Below are 12,382 nucleotides of genomic sequence, written 5' to 3' on the forward strand. Positions count from 1 at the left end.
GCAAGCATACAATGCAGTTATATTTTTGAAATGACCATAATACCCTTGGTCCGTAACCTTTTCTCATATATATATATATATATATATATATATATATATATATATAAGCATGAATAATAATGTTGGTGGACAAAAATATCCCTCAAATATTTCCTGCTTAAGCAATTCAATGAAGGATATAATTGTAATATTGGATAGAAACTACTCAAAGTAAAACCTTTTCATGTTGAGACTTAATTCCTATATTTAAGCGAATAATAAAAATCTTCCTTAAATAATGAGTAATTAAAGCTCGTTTTCAATGAATAGTTCGGATTCCTACTTCTAAAAATTTAAATGGTCTTATTTTAATTGATTTACCATAAATGTTTATCGTTTGATAATTATTATTAAAATTGTTTAGAAGTTTCATTTTGTGAGACTAAAGTTGACAATGCAAAATAAAAAATTTATTATAAAAGCATGAATACAATGTCGGTTTACAAAAATAAACTTATAATATTAAGCATAATAACTCATAATAAAAGGACATAACCGTAATTCTATATATTATTCTTATAATCCAATTAGTTTTAGGACATAATACTACACGTTAGGAATCCTACATAATTACCTGTGACGCCCCAAAGGGGTCATCACCTGTTTCTAATTGAAATCTGTCTCCGAGACCTTGAAAACTTCATTTAGAGTCGCCTCAATTTGTCTGCGCAGTCTGGACGCGTAGCCGAAAAGCTTAAACGTGAAATTTTGTGAAAATTTCTAAGTTTTTACCTCGAAATGAATAAGTTTGACTCTGATCAATATTTTGGGTAAACGGACCCGGACCCGTGATTTGACGGTCCCGGAGGGTCTGCAGGAAAATATGGGACGTGGGCGTATGCCCGAAATCGAATTCCGAGGTCCCATGCCCGAGTTATGAATTTTTAAGTGAAATTATTTTCTGAAAATGTTTAAAGAAAAATGAAATGAAAACTGATGTGAAAGTAATGGTATCGGGCCCGTATTTTGGTTCTGGCGCCCGATACTGGTCTTATATATGTTTTGAATCACTCCTGTAAAGTTTGGGAAAAAGAAAAAAACGGATGTCGTTTGACGTGATCCGGACCCTAATTGGAAAATTGATGTTTAACATGAAATCTGATGAATTTCATGGATCTTGAGGTTCAATTCGATGTTCATGACGTTATATTGGTGATGTGATCACACGAATATGTTCGTAGGGTGTTTTGAGGTAGTGTGCATGCTTGGTTTAGAGTTTCGAGGGCTCGGGTGAGTTTCTAGTAGGTTCTGGGATGCCTTAGGCTTTAAAAGATCAGATGTTGCAGGTTCAGAAAAATATTGCAGGCCTCTGAACCCTTTGGCGAGGCCTGCGAGGAAACGCGTGCGACCGCGGAGGGGCCAGCGCGGCCGCGGTCGTCTTTGCGCGGTTTGCGGTGGGTGTTGCGCGGCCGCGGTCGGCCTTGCGCAGTCCGCGCGGGGCATAGATCCGCAGGCCTTCAGGAAGCCTGTGCGGCCGCGGTCCTTCTTGTGCGGTCCGCGGTGGGGACTTCGTAGGGGTATAAATACACGTGAATTTAAGTTATTTTACACTTTTCAAAATCCCAAAACATAAGAGGCTATTTGCCAAACAACTTTTCTTCTCCAAAGCGATTGGTAAGTGATTTCTAACTTATTTTCTTCACTTCTTAACATCTTTTAACATGATTTCAACTTCAAATCAAAGATTTTCATGGGGAAATTGGGTGATTTGGGTATAACCTAGGTTTTTCAAAAAATTGGGGATTTAGACCTCAATTTGAGGTCCGATTTCAAAACAAACCATATATTTGAATTTGTGGGGGAATGGGTAATCGGGTTTTGGTTCGAACCTCGGGTTTCGACCACGTGGGCTCGGGGGTCATTTTTGACTTTTGGGTAAGACTTTTGAAAACTCATTTTCATGCATTGGGGTTGATTCATTTAGTATTTATTAATGTGATTAAGTAACTTATGACTAGATTCGAGCGGATTGGTGGTGGAATCAAGAGGTAAAGCTATAATTAAGACTTGAGTGGTGTTCAAGGCATCAAGGTAAGTGTTTGGTTTAACCCTAGCTTGAGGGATTAGGAGTTGGGTCATAATTGCTACTTGCTTCTTGTTGAGTACTACTTGTGAAGAGTATCTATACGTTGGTGTCAAGCATGACCGTGGGTCTTAACTTGAAAATTGTTGTGTTTTTGAATGACACCTTGTATACTTCAATTAATGATCCTCTATAATTAAGTATTTCCATTAATTGAACTGAGTACTAGTAAAGTGAGATTGGTTATAGCTGATTCTCCCTTGCCGGGAAGTTATTATATTACTTATGTTCCCTTGCCGGGATTTCTTGTGATTGTATTTTGCATTTTTTGAGAGTATTTCTCATATAGGGCAAAAATCACGTGCTTACAATGCCTACCACAAGATTGATGAAATGGGAGCGGGTGGTACGCCTACCACAAGATATTATGAAATGGGAGCGGGTGGTACGCCTACCACAAGATTGATGAAATGGGAGCGGGTGGTACGCCTACCACAAGATATTATGAAATGGGAGCGGGTGGTATGCCTACCACAAAATATCATGAAATGGGAGCGGGTAGTACGCCTACCACGAGATATGAGAAATGGGATCGGGTTGCACGCCTACAACAAGAGGAGACTAAAAGTGAAAGTTGCCTTTATTTTCTTCATTTGTGATAAAAGTATAGTGCTAGCTTCCTTATTATTCCCTGTTATTTCTTTTAACTACTATCCCCGAAGCATGTTCCCCTTCCCCAGCTTTAACTGCTTATTACTTGTTTACTTTCCATATATTATATAACTGTACAGGTTTATCTAGAGTCTGGTCCTAGCCTCGTCACTACCTCGCCGGGGTTAGGCCAGACACTTACCAGCACATGGGGCCGGTTGTGCTGATACTACGCTCTGTGCTCTTTTCACAGATCCAGGTTTTGGACAACAGTAGTAGCGCGGGAGCTACCCTTCAGTCCAGTGAGACACTGAGGTAGCCTTGCAGGCGTTCGCAGACCCGGCGTCTCCTCTATCTTTTATTTCCGTCTGTTATCTCATATATTCGAGACAAACAATTTATATTTTCTTTCAAACGGTTGTATTTAGCACTCTTAGATGTCCGTGAGTAATGTGACACCTGTTCTTGGGTAAAGGCATATGTTGATTCTCGCATTATTATTTAGTTTTCTTTAAACTTAAGTCTTCCGCCTATTTATTTAATTCCGTTGCTTTCATGCTATCACTGATAATTGTTAAAAGAAGTAATTGTTAATGAAGTAAGTAGTTAAGGATTAGCTTGCCTAGCTCTCATTAGTAGGCGCCATCACGACTCCCGACGGTGGAAAATTCGGGTCGTGACATTATCTTTAGGAATCCTATTAGTATAATTACTTTTGGGTTGTTTAATTCATGTAAAATTGAAAAAGTAAATATCTTTAGTCATGTAATTCTATTACTTTCGCGATATACTTTTTAAAAATTCCTATTACTAATTTAATTTAAAAATGTATTACTAATTTAATTTGAGAATGTATTATATTGTCCAATTTCATTGAAAAGGGAGAGCTTGTATTATTATAAAAGCATAAATACGATATTAATATACCAAAATAGCCCTAAATTATCAAACAGAAGAACTCATAGGAAGAGAACATAACTGCAATAACCTATTTTTTTGGACTACAATACTTTCTATGCTAATTTTTAATAATTAAGATTTTAAAATTAATAAAATTTTGCCTATTAAAAATATGTAGGAAAGTTTAATAAAATAAATTCCATAAGAATCCTCTGTATTGTCAATAAATTATCACTCTATAATGTCAATACCAAAAAAAATAAAAGTAATATTAAATGGACTGCATAAAGAGTTGAAATTGAGAAAAAAATACCTCACGATAATATATTTATATTTTATTTGAACTATTTTCCTACTAAATAATATTTTTAATTAATTTTTCGTGTAATATTGAAAAATACCCAATTATTAAACAACAACTAAGAAAATATTTAAGAATATATAAATGTGTGAAAACAAAACAAAAATAGTTGGTAAGAGTCCATGCCACTAATGATTCTACAGACATAAAGATATAAAAGTAAAATGTCATATCAATCTTTTACTCTTTGAAAATAAAATTTATGGTGAATAAAATTATAATTAAGATTAAATATTTAAAACAAGAGATGAACTATATTAAGATCTGAACCAACATATAATAAATTATTTTTTATGTTAAAACTAAATAATTAAATCTTTTAATTAATTATTTAGCAAGAGAATTCAATTCAATTATTTTTTAAATTTATCATATGAGTAAAAATCTTATTCAAGTTAAAACAAAACTTAGATTACATAAATTTTTCCATAAAAGGAGTATTAGAACATAATGTAAAAAGATTAATATATTATTAAGAATCAAAATACCATACAAGTGACTGAGGAAGCACAATCAAAGCTAAATCCCAAACAAGAACAAGCTTTCAAGATTATATTATAAAGAGTCGATTCTGCCATAATGGGATTATTCTTTATAGATGCCTCCGGCAAATCGAAATAATATTTCTATGTCATACATTACTTTCAAATATCATACAAGAGGCATGCCACGATTAGTAATATTATCAAGTGGTGTACCAACAACGATTTTATTGTGACACAACCCACTTTAGATTTGATATACCTCTTCAAACAACTTAAATAACCATCACAAATATATCAAAGTAGAGTAATAATGCTAAATTTATAAGGAAAGCGAAATTGATAATATGGGATGATGTACTTATGGCTAAGTGTCAAACGATCGAAATAATTGCTCGGAGTTCTAGAGATATATTGGGTATTAATGAACCGTTTGGTGAAAAATTAATGGTTTGGGTTGTGATTTATGCCAAGTACTACTAGTTGTTCCAAAATCGAGAAAAGCAAAGACTATTAAAGCTAGCTTGTCAAAGTTATACTTCTGGTCTCAAACGAAAAATATTCAACTAACAAGAAATATAAAGCAGGGATAAATCCAATATTTAGTGTCTTTTTGTTTCGTGTCAAAAACGAAGAAGAGCATCCAATAAAAGATGATTTGGTTCTTTCTAAACACTTGATTATCAATCCCAATGGTAATAGTAGTGCATTTAATAAGAGAAATATTTCTATCATTAGATTAAAACACAATTTGTGCAAATCTCATGATAGAATTAAAAAGATATCTTAGTTATCAGAAATGAATGTTGATCAACTAAATAAAAGGTTGGTTGCAAAATTTTATAGTAAAGATAAAATATTTTCCTGTTTTTGACTCAGTAAAAAATGATACCAATAATTACTGCCAAGAAGAATACTTAAGAATTTTAATATCAAATGGCATTCTACCATATATGTTTGTTGTCAAGTTTATTATTTCTTACATATATTAGTGTCATCGTTTATATAATAGACTAAGTTGAAATTGATCTTCCATTGTATATAAGTTGATTTTGAAGAAAAATATGATCGTCATGCTACTGAAAAACTTAGATACACCAAATAGCTTATGTAATAGGATATAGATGCTATATTGAAGTTTTCACAATAACGTCATACATGCAAAAATTATGATACTGGTCAATGTGATTCTAAGTATATTCTTATCCATGAATTCAACTTCCGTCTTCCGAATCTAAGGAATGTCCTTTTAAATTTGTGTGAAAATAATTTGTAATATGTTTGTACTTTGCAAATATAATAAATAAAGCACAGGGACAAACATCCTAAATATTAGACTATATTTACCGCAATATATTTTTCTTACATGAACAACTGTATATTGCACTTTCATGAGAGATATCAAGATCGACAACAAGAGTTTCTGGTTAAGACAGAGCAACAAAATTATTAGGAGGAAACATACATAAAAAAATATTGCCCACAAAGAAGTGTTCGTTAAGATATCATCATATTAAATACTTTTAAATTATAATATATAATTATCCAACTAACATGACAAATTTGATCATTTGTGTAAGTTTTGATAATGTTCTTTTACTTTAAATTCATGTATTATGCTAATGTAATAATAATTTTCGGTATTTAAATCATCACGTGCTATTATTAACGTGCAACACACGTTCATATATACTAGTATATATATATATATATATATATATATATATATATATATATATATAAAAAATCATAAGAGTCACTAGCGAAGTATGAGAAAATTAACAAGGCAGCAGTAGATTAGGATCACTGAAGCTAGAACCCAAGACATGTATTTGTTACTCCCTATTTCCCGAAATACTTAGGCACGTTATGCTTCGTAACAGTCAAATTACATGAACTTTGACACATATGTTTTACCATATTGATATGAGGAGAATTATAAATAATATTATATAATTTTTAAATATCTAAAAAAATGTAATTTGTTGGCTACTTTCCCATTGTAGCGCTCTTTAGATTCAATTCCATTTGTCTTTAAATTTTTCCACATGAAGCTTAGTTGCTAAAAAAAATGTATATCAAGTGTCAACAACATCGGTCGACATTTTTGTCCCCAAGTAGTAGAAGTTGAGAATGTAGTTTGTAACTCACCTCTTAATGAGCAGATCCGTTAGGCGTTTGGTTTCATTATTAAATGCAAGGGCCTCGTAGGGTATGCAGCCAAGATGATCTCGACTAGAGCTGTTCATTCGGATCGGATATCCGAAATCCGAACCGATCTATTCAATTTTGAATTTTGGATTTCGGATTGGATCAGATTTCGGATTATGTTTATTAAAATTTCAGATTTCGGATCGGATTTCGGATTGGTACATTTTAATCCAATCCAATCCAAAATCCGAAATTATTAGGACATATATAAATACTACACTTTAATTTACATCAACCTCTAATTTATTACCTTTACAATTGCTAGATTTAGCTATATTGGCACCATAGTACTCTCATAATTGCATAAACATGAATTTTTCTTAATGTGTTGCCTCTTTTACAAAGAAAATATACATATTAGTTTAACTTTGAGGCATAATAATACGATCTGATATCCGATCCGATCCAAACTTTAAAATCCGATCCGATATAATTCGGATCGGATTCGGATTGCATTTTCTAGAATCCGAAACTCAAAATTCGAATCCAAAATATGCTAAATCCAATCCGATTCGATCCGTGCACAACCCTAATCTCGACCCTGATGTTTGAATGAAAAGCCTCAGCTCTGATGATGGCCCAAGGTTCAAGTCATAATAGGCAAATTCCCAATGAGTTTATTATTGTATAAAATGGGAAAAAAGAGTTTCATTTTCTAACATCATCAATTCCTTTTTGTCAACAATAACAACAACAACAATCCAGTAAAATCTTACTAGTGAAATTTGGAGAGGGTAAAGTTTACGCATACCTTACCCCTATCTCGGAGGGTATAATATTATGCATTTTTGTCGATGCATAGTAATTTGTATGTTGAAATTCATTTAACCCCGGGCGCCGACTAACTCGAATTTGCGCCAGTTAGGTCCTTTATGAGAGATAAAATCTCCATACATTACATTCCTAGGGCTCGAAGCCAATTCATGATTAATGGTGTTTGATCTGCTGAGACTTTTGTGTTTTCTTCCTCCGAAAATCCGAGGAAAACTTCAAAAGTTTGACTTTATATTAGCAAATCGAACATATCTTCTTTTGTTGTTTCTTATTTATTGTAATTAAAATTAAACCTGTTCTCGCTGTCTTATTTTTGCAGCATGTGGCCATTAGGAGTCAATGTATTTGATTCTTGGTAAGCTCTTTTCCTTTTCTTCACTTTTCTCCGTCTCTTGTACTTTTTATGTACACGAGACTTTGTTGAATTCTTGGTAATTCTAAGTAAATCAGTGATTGTTAGTTGCTATAATATGGTGCATGTGTATGATTAATTTTATGATCACAAATTGTTAGATGCCATTTTTTCTGTCATATATACACCGATGCTGCATTCGTTTGGGTGGTCTAGTTTGCTAGTACTACTTCTTTTTCTTGTAAATTCTTTTTTAGGGTAAAGCCGAGAAACTTTAGTAGCAGAAGCACTATTATTTGTTTGGTTCTGTCATATTAAGTGTTTTGCCAATTCTGACATGATCTATTCGAAGCTTTTACTTTTAGTCCAAACTAATCAATGGTTTACCATTAATGGTGCTTGTAAACAGTTTAGGAAAAGGAGTTCCACTAGGACAAAAGGCAAGAAAGACGGAGGAAAAGTGAAAAGGAGAAGCGAAAACGAAAGGGCTGAAAGCTACGGATTTGTGATACTAGTCCAAAATGAAGTAACTGGTGAGGGGCCTTTAACTCGTCAAATCAATCAAATATGAAAGTTCAGTTTGGGCTGTAGTTCTGAAGTCCAAGTCCAGATAAGATGTGGTTGTTTGGGCCCACTAAGGTAGTAATTTTTTGAGAAATTTTCACAAAACACTATTGTTTAGTGGTTATTAGCTAGTTGTAGCTACCATTTACTATATTACTTTCTATAACTATGTTTTTAGTTTTGTTAGAATGTATTTGATGTATTTAAGCTACTGTATTCATGAATACAGTAGCAAAACTCGACGTGAAACATGAGAGTACAACTAAGCAATTATTGTATTTGACTGTATTCACGATATGTATTTGTGAATACAGTAACTTAAATAGCGTAAATCATGGTCTATTCAGCTGTTTTTAAACGGAAAGTGAATCAATTAACACAAATAGACTCCTAATATAACTCAACAAACTTAATTATAAATCTGAATACATAAATTATATTAATTAAAAAAATATATGAATACATTCATTGAATATAGCGAGACAGTGAATACAATAAAATACATGCAATACAGCGAGATACATTGAAATACAATGAAATACATAGAATACAGCGAGATACACTGAAATACAATAAAAAAAGGTAACAAACTCTTCAAGTTGCTCAGCCCCAAACTCCGTCGTCTTTGTTGAAGAATAACCCTAATGTTGTCTCGTCGACAGCATATTTCGAACCTCCATTGTCAGCCCCAATTTACCATATGTCAGATTTCGACATTGATACGAAATATAAGACATTGATTTCTAAACAGACTCTTCACCCATTAAATATAGCTATACGAAATTTTCATTGTCAGCCCCAATTTACCTTTCAATAGCAGATTTCGAACTTTCATTTTTCTCTATAGGGCTTGATTTCGACATTGATTCAGAGCCCCAGGCCACTGACAATGAAAATTTCGTTCGACAATGGAGATGAATCAGTGGAGAATCAGTGGAGAAAGACTGGCGTTGCGAGAGAGAGGGTGGAGAAAAATCTGAAAGAATGAGAGAGAAAAATAAAACAAAGCGTATTTTATGGCTTAAGGGTAGGAGGTGACCATAAATAGATATTTGGCTATAAAAAATCAAAAGGTAGCTATGAAATATATTTTTTTAAAAGAGTATTTATTTAAAATAAATAAGGTATCAACCTTTACTACAGGAGGTAAAAATTCCTAAATTTTTCCCAAAATTCCGTCGACCCTCATGCTGGGCCCTTTTTTTTTGGGTATTTCATTCATTGTTTTGTACTCGCTTTGGACCTGACAAATTCAAATTTTCAAAATGTTTAAATTCACATGTACACAAAATCAAGTGTTTTGAATTTTATTTTTAATTTTTTTTTGATATGCTATCCGACACCATCTTTGGGGTCTAACTAATTCGAATTCTGCACGATAATTTTTTTTCTTTTTTTTTGGGATAATCCATCAAAGGTTATAGTGGAGGTGTATGTACATCTTTAAGCATATATTTCGAATTCGATCCCTCATAATAGTATTGCTGATTTGGTTACTCCTGGTTTTTGAAACTTAGAGCGTAGCATATAGTACTATTAGAGCTCGTTTGGTACGAGGAATAAGGGATAATTAATTTCGGAATTAAATTTGAAGTGAGTTTATCCCACGTTTAGTTGGGATAAAATCGTGGTATAACTAATCTTGAGATTAGTTATCCAAGGAGTGTCGTATTTTTTTTTATCCCAATAGTAAAGTAAGATAATTAATACCGGAATAAATAATTATAAAATAATTTGTTTCCTAACCAAAAGACCGAAGGAATAGATGACAGCGTGGTAGGGGTAAACGTGAAATGGACAAGGGGATCTTTGGACGGTTAGTAGGGGCCTCTAAACAGGAGAAATTGGATGACGGATGTGACGGATTCTTGAATTGGAAAAGATTGAATATTGATAGACCTTTCATTTTTTTCTCTGTGGTTAAACTGTTTTCTTTATATCTCAAGCACGGGCGGATCCGGCCCTTTGATATCGGGTTCAACTGAACCGAGTATTTTCAATGCGGAATATAAATTTATGTGTAAAAAATTACTAAAATTATGACAGGGTTTGAACCCATAATTGGTTTTAAAATTATGACATAGTTTAAAAATATAATTGGTTTGAACCCATAGAATTTTAATTTTGTATCCGTCTCTGATCTCAAGGCAATAGGGGGTCACTTTTTTCAATTCTATATTACGTGCGCGTGCGCCTGAATTTTCCTTTTGCATGACAAAGAGCGACATATATCGCATATTTTGATTGTCAATCGAAAAATTCCCCTCAATTATTTTGCTTGCTATATATATATATATATATATATATATATATATATATATATATATATAGCTCTTCTCCGTATTTTCCCCTGTAGATATATAGCATCTACGCTAAATGTTAAGTTTTTGCTAAAAGTACTTGTCATTTTTAGACACACCAAGCCCCAGAATGACAGAATACTTGCTCATATGGTCTTTAGACACTTCGTAGGCGTTTGGACATAAGAATTGTAAAAAAATTTTAAAAAAGAAGTGAAAACGGTGTTTGAAAATTAGAGTTGTATTTGGACATGAATAAAATTTTGGGTTGTTTCTGAAGTTTTGTGAGTGATCTGAGTGAAAATTTTGAAAAACAATTTTTTGGAGTTTTTCAAATTTTTGAAAAATTTCAAAATTCATCTTCAAGTAAAACTTGAAAATTTTATGACCTAACACTGATTTCGAAAAAATTTAAAAAAATTTCGAGAAAAAGTGAATTTTTTTTATGTCCAAACGGGCTCTTAGGAAGCTTGTCATCCCCCACCCCACAAACAACATAAGGCTACTAATAAGGAGGTAAATGTAGACCTACAGTTGCAGGATGATTAAATGTAAGGCAGTGGTACAAATAGGTGGTAAAAAAAAGGTTATATTTTTATATATAGCGCCACAATATCTGGCGCTATACTTTAACGGTTTCGTTACTGTTAATGTATAGCGTCAGGTATTGTGGCGCTATATATAAAAATGTAACTTTTTTTTTACTATATATTTGTATAATTTGAGTAAAAAAAACCATATTTTGGTTCCAATCTCTACAAATTAAAGAGTATTCAGAAAACGACTGATAATTAAAGCATTTATTCAAAAGGAAAAGAAAAGAATAAAGGGGGACAAGAATTACAATGTCGCTGTTAGGAATAGTTGTCTTCTCGGTTTTCCTCACATGGAAGAACAATTTTTTCCGGACCCTATGGGAATAGGCTACTGTTATAGCTTAGACCAGGACAATATGGCGTGTACAATATATATTTAATGAAGATGCCAGAATATTCACAAGTTAGCAATTAATATCCACATATTAGTATAGAGTTAAATATAGATAAGAACTATATTATTCATTTAATTATAAAATGAATAATTAATGGATAATAAATGGATTTAATTTTTATATTTGTAAAATCTCAAATTGGGAGTTTCTTTTGGGAGATTAGTAATTCTTCCAAAAGTAATCATATTCAAGAAGTCATGGATAATATGGTTACCAATATTATCCGCCGGTTAATCTGTTTTTTATCCTATTAAATATGGGTCGAGTCAGATAAATTATCCGTTTTTTTATTATCCGCTTTTTACCTGTCTCGTATCCGATCTGACCCACCCGTTTGCCACCCCAGCATGTCCATGGGCGGAGCTAGGGTCAAATCTTTTAGTGGAAAAAATTATATTATGTATATAAGAGGTTAATTCTTTTTAATGTATATAGTGGATGCAGTAAGTTTTATATGCCGAAAAAATTGCCGCAGCCACGCTTGATTAGTTAATTAGTTACTCGTTAACTAGCTATGGGCCACTGCAGTACTCCTTGGAAGATAACTAGGACGTCCTCTCCGGTCCCTAGTTAATTAAAGCAAAACCAATCACAAAAATCCGGTAAAAACATATCCGCATCGGGTGTTTACACCAAATCAATAGATATATGACATGTGTCTTCCATATGGACTTCAATCATTTAATCATGGTAAATTACATGCATTCTCATCTAATTAAATTAATTAACCATAG

This window comes from Nicotiana tabacum, chromosome 3, assembly GCF_000715075.1.
Source record: "Nicotiana tabacum cultivar K326 chromosome 3, ASM71507v2, whole genome shotgun sequence".
Lineage (NCBI taxonomy): Eukaryota > Viridiplantae > Streptophyta > Magnoliopsida > Solanales > Solanaceae > Nicotiana > Nicotiana tabacum.